Source organism: Petromyzon marinus, chromosome 22 (genome assembly GCF_048934315.1).
Source record: "Petromyzon marinus isolate PM22_M1 ecotype Great Lakes invasive population chromosome 22, UKy_Petmar_22M1.pri1.0, whole genome shotgun sequence".
NCBI classification, from domain to species: Eukaryota; Metazoa; Chordata; class Hyperoartia; order Petromyzontiformes; family Petromyzontidae; genus Petromyzon; species Petromyzon marinus.
The window spans coordinates 5,374,173-5,380,172 of NC_133688.1; positions in this window are offsets into that span (position 1 = coordinate 5,374,173).

The window sequence follows — 6,000 nt, forward strand, 5'->3', positions numbered from 1 at the left end:
AGTTACTCCCGAGATATATGGTATTTTAATTGTTTTAACAATCTTATCGATTTCAGCATTGTTGCTTTGCCATCGTGATTTGGCATTCAATGCTCTGTTAATTTGAGCATTATTGTAGCCATTCTGTCGTAGTGCTTCTTTAACGTGTTTAATCTCTCTCACGAGACTTTCACCATCTGACACTGCTTTAGCCTGATATATCAGCGTCTTGATAAGAGAGGATGTCTGAGCTGGGTGATGATGTGATTCTGCATTCAAATAGCATCAGTGTGTGCGTTCGCTTTCTGTAAACGCTGTGTGCTATTTTACCATTTAGGCCATGTCCAAGCAAAATATCTAGGAACGGGAATGTGTTATTCACCTCCATTTCCATGGTGAACTGGATGGCCGGGTTTTGTGCATTGAGATGATTTAGAAAATCATTAAGTGTATCTTTACCATGTGGCCAGGCAACCAAAGTGTCATCCACATATCTAAACCAAAAACATGGTTTCAATGTGCTCGAGACAAGTGCTCTTGTTTCAGAGTTTTCCATGTGCATATTTGCTATAGCCGGAGATAAAGGAGAGCCCATTGCTGCTCCTTCCTTTTGTTTAAAGAAATCACCTCCAAAAGAAGTAAGTGTTATTTAAACAATGATGAGCCAGTTTCAGAATATATTTTGGTAAACCTGTATTCTTTACTAGTGTATCAAGTAATTTAAGTGACTCGTTCACTGGAACCTTAGTGAATAGAGAAATCACATCAAAACTCACCAGAATATCATTAGGGTAAAGTTTAATATCTTTATTCACATTCACAAGATGTTCTGAATTTCTTATGTATGAAGATGTCCTCCCGATGTAGGGATGTAATTGTTTAGTTATATGTTTTGCTAATTTATATGTGGCAGAGCGAATTGTACTGACTATGGGTCGTAATGGGATGCCGATTTCATGAATCTTTGGTAGCCCATACAGTCTAGATGGTTTTGAGGCCCTTGGAATTATTCGGTATTGCTCATTCTTAGGGATTAATGAATTTGCAATTATTGCAGTAGTCTGACGTTCTAAAGTATTAATAGGATCTCGTTTAATTTTAATGTGGGTACTTTTCTCTAGTAAATCTTTAAATTTATTATCATAATTGGCTCGTGGCATCACCACAGTAGTGCGGCCTTCATCAGCTGCCAGGATTTTAAAATCTTTATTTAAATGAATCTCTCTTAAGGCTTTTGCTTCGTTCGAGCTAATATTTATTTTTGGTACTTTGCTATTTTCAATTATTTTGGCAACCTCGTGTCTAGTCATCTCTGCCTCATTATGTGGAAGGAGTCTAACTGCTGATTCTACCTCAGCAATTATCTCATCCACTGGAATTGTGCGTGGGGTAACGGCAAAGTTAAGGCCTTTAGAAAGGACAGAGATCATGTCACTGGTTAAAACAGTGTTAGTCAAGTTCATTACGGGTTTGTTTTTAAATTGTTCGTTTTTAGTGGGTATTTGTTTATTATGAAGTCTAGATAATTTATTCATTTGGCTAGTTTTGGTTAGATTAAACACATTATCAGCCGATTGTTGTGTTATGGTCTCGATTATATTCCAATAATGCATTGATCTACTTGCTTATATCTAAGTGCAACTGCCTTAGAGATTCTGAAATGTAAGATAATTCACTCCTGTTGTGCTGTATTCTCTCTATTAATAATCATTTGCTAGCTTTGTGTAGTATTTGGTTAGCTTTAGCAGACTTTGTGATGTGTTATTTTAACTGCGTTTGGTATTAACTTCGAATCTCTGCACCTTTTGAGGAACGCCAGTGAAGATATCAATTCCATCCGCTTGATGCGGAGCTTCTCCAACTTTCTGGTTTTAAGAAAAGTATCCTCCCCATAGAGGTTAGTCAGTTTAACACGTAGGCTTTCGCGACCAATATTATTCATAATAAACGTGTTTGGGTTAGATCGCGTTATTAATAAATGTGTCGTAACCCTCCACCACCCGACACGGCCAATCAGTAAAAAAGTGTCATGTTGACAAAAGACAAAATAGTTCACTACTTTAGCCCACTGGTGTGTTGAAGAGTGAATCCACAACATTTACAATTTTTTAGTATGACGTTTCACTGGTAATTACATCCAGCATCATCGGGCAATTCGCCAGAATGGTGAAGCCCTCACTCACTCGCGGTCTTAAATAGAGCAGCAGGGTGACATCATTTAACTCATTCAGGTGCAGTGGTTTGAGGTGGAGTGGGGGGTATTTTAATTATATAATAGATTAGTAATCAGTCAAATGTTATGATCAGTAATAAGTTGTAGATTAGTAATTAGGTGTAATGTGTATTATTGTAATTATATACTACGTTAGTAATCAGTTAATTAGTATGTTTCCCCACAACGAGGGTATACAGCTGCTCTGACATGGGACGACCCTGTCGTACACCTCTTCTGAAGCTGACAGGGGCAGTGAGCGTACCGTTGACTTTGATTAGACACTGGACTTCAGTGTAGAGCAGGCGGTTCAGTCCCAGGAAGCTGGTCCCAAAACCAAACGCCCTCGGTGGTCCCATTAGGTACCCGTGGTCAAACGCCTTCTCTTGGTCGAGGGAGAGAAGCGCGAGTGGGAGCCCCCTTTCTCTCGAAGAGGGTGCTGAGGTCTCTGACGAGGAAGACGCCATCATGAATTGTTCTCACTGGGACCGTGTGGGCCTGGTCACTGCCCACCACCTGAGCCAATACAGTCTTCATCTTGGAGAATAGCGCTTTGGCCAGAATTCTTCTCTCCTTATAAACGTCTATGCCTGCCCAAGATGAAATCTGGAGAGACCTACCGCGCAGTCAGGGCCGCAGTCGCGACAGCAGCTCCCTGCGTCCCGGGAGCCGGTGCGGGTTGCCGGACCGCGTCACCGGCGCCGTTCGGAGCGCCGCGGGCGCTGTGTCGGGCGGAGTGGCGCAGCGCGTGCCCGTGGTGCCGTCGCCGGGCATTGCGCGCAAGCAGCATCACGTGTCGTGCAGTCAGGGCGGCATGGGTCGGTGGGTGGGTGTGTGGGTCGGTTTGGGTGGGTGGGTCGGTTTGGGTGGGTGGGTCGGTTTGGGTCAGTGGGTGGATGGGTGGGTCGGTGTGGGTGGGTGGATCGGTTTGGGTCGGTGGGTGGGTTGGTCGGTGGGTCGGTTGGTGGGTGGGTGGATGGGTGGGTCAGTCGGTGGGTGGGTCGGTGGGTGGGTCGGTGGTTCAGTCGGTTGGTGGGTGGGTGTTTGGGTGAGTCGGTCGGTCGGTCGGTGGGTGGGTCGGTCGGTGTGTGGGTCGGTGGGTGGGTGGGTCGGTCGATGGGTGGGTGGCCACTCACATTGATTGACAAACATAGAAGCTGCAACCAATATCGGTGACTCTCATGTGGCCGGCCTGAGAGAGCATCACGTTGTCCTGGACGCACACGGGGAGGCAAGGGGAGGTCACGCTCAGAGGCTGCCCTGTGAGCAGTCAGCCAGCAGTGGATCGACCCACGAACAACGACAATTACAAAGGTCCCCTCGTGTAGCCGCTAGCAGGCTGTAGGGCCAAGTGCTGTTAGAAGTAGCTAGTAGCAGCACTGCCTATGCAAGCTGACACTGTGGCACACACAGAGGGAGTGGGTGGCCAGTACCACGGCCGGCCGCCTTTGTCTCCCCCATTGGGCGATGTTTACTACACACCACCGCTACAACAGGAGCGAGCGCGAGTGCGTCGTGGGGAGCGTGCGCGCCCCCAGAGTGCCCTCCGCTATCACCGGCTTTGATGACCGCGTGGACGATGCCGCGGGACTTGGTCTGGGCCAGGAAGCGGACGATTCCACTGGTGTATGACCTCAACGCGGCGTCGTTGATGCGCCAGATCACCGCTCGCTTGCTCAAGTCGTAGAGGCAATCCCGGCGGCGGCAGCAGCAGCAACGACGACGATAGCGATGATGACGGTAATGAAGATGATGATGACGATGATGATAATGACGATAATGATGACAATGACGATGGTGATAATCACGATGACGATGGTGATGATGACGATAGTGATAATGACGATAATGATGACGATAATAACAATGGTGATGATGCGTACTTCAACAGCTGCAGCACGAGGCAGTTGTGTCCGCGGAAGTGGAACGAGTGCAGGACGCGGATGACGCCGTGCAGCTCAGCACTGCCCTCCCCTGCAGCTCCGTGATCAGCTTCAGCTCCATCCTCTGCATCTCCATCTTGGTAGGGCTGCGTGCACACAGCAAGTCTGTGGGTCTCTGGGTCTCTGTGGGTCTCTGTGGGTTTCTACGGGTGTCTATGGATCTCTATGGGTGTTTGGGGGTCATAGTAGTTTTACGGAGGTTATTATTATTTTTTACTATTTTACTCATTATTTTGTAACCATGTATTTACTTCCATTATCTATTATTTTCTTCATTTATAATTATTACGACTGCGGCCGCTTTGTTAAGACCACCACCACCCACACCATTTCCAACCACACCAAAACACCACCACCCACCCACACCACCATCCCCATCACCCCTGCAACAACCCACTTGATGGGCAGTGCCAGCATCTTCACAGCCACCAGGAATCCCATCTTGTGGTCCACACACCGCAGCACTACTCCCTGCCCTTCCTCGCCAAATTATTCTCTCGCACCTCGAAGTGGTATTGGAGCTGCTCCTGGGGAATATAAAATGGAGCAGATGAGGCAGCAGCGCCGCCACAAGCCAGTCAGTCACAATCACGATGTGAATGTTTAACGCTTAGTGGTAGGAGCAGCAGTGGTAGTAGTGGTTAGTAGTAGCAGTAGTGTGTGTGTGTCTGTATGTGCGAGTCTCACAGGGATATAGTTGTGGGTTTCTGTGGGTGTCTCTGTGTCTGTGCGTCTCACTGGGATGTAGCTGTGGGTCTCTATTGGTGCCTCTTTGAGTCTCAATGGGTATCTGTAGATCTCTATGGGTGTCTGTGAGTCTCACAGGGATGTAGTTGTGGGTCGTTATGGGTGTATCTATGGGTGTCTCAATGGGTGTCTCAATGAGTGTGTCTATGAGTGTCTGTCTTTGTGAGCCTCACAGGGATATATTTGTGTTCTTGGTTGTCGTAGCCATCGTTGTTGATGCAACCGCGGGATTTGTCCTCGTCCATAGAGACAAAACAAACTTGACAGACGTCGGCCAGCTCCTCCTGTCGCTCGGTCAGGCGAGGCAGGAAGAGTGCCAGGATCACTGCACACCTGACAACAACTATGGGTTTTTTTTCTTTACCGACAGAACCAGAGTGTTTCTTACACACCAATAAGCCCAGTAAATTGGCACAGTAGGGGGCACAGGTGGTGCATCAGCCACTCGTCTCAGTCGGTCGACCCGTGGCACCTGTTGGGTCTGCCCCGTGACCTCCTGCCAGCGGGAGTTCGACACTTCACTTGGCTTAAAAGTGCACATAGCCTGGCACAAGCGTCGTTATGATGTCACCGCCACTTAGTGGCGAATGGCGGTTGTTGTGTGTGTGTGTATATTCAATCAGGCCAAGAATGTGTGCACCACAGAGTGAATCTCACTGCGGTACAGTGGACAGGCCATGCCGCGCCGCTGCAACTCGAAGATGCAGCGGCGGCACGTGGCAAGGTGGCCGCCGTCGCCGTGAACCAACGTGCAGCTACGCGGCTCACACTGGCACACCACGCACCCACCCACAACACCACCACTACCCACACCACAACCACCACCCACAACACCACCACCACCCACAACACCACGCACCCACCCACAAGACCACCACCATCAGCCACACCAACACCACCCACACCACCAACACCACCAACCACACTTCCAGCACCACCACCCATGCCACCACCACCTATACCAACACCCGCACCAAAACCACCCACACCACCAGCACCACCCACAACAACACCACCACCCACAACACCACCACCACCCACACCACCACCCAGACCAACGCCACCCGCACCACCAACACCACCAACCACACTACCAGCAGCACTACCCAGGCCACAACC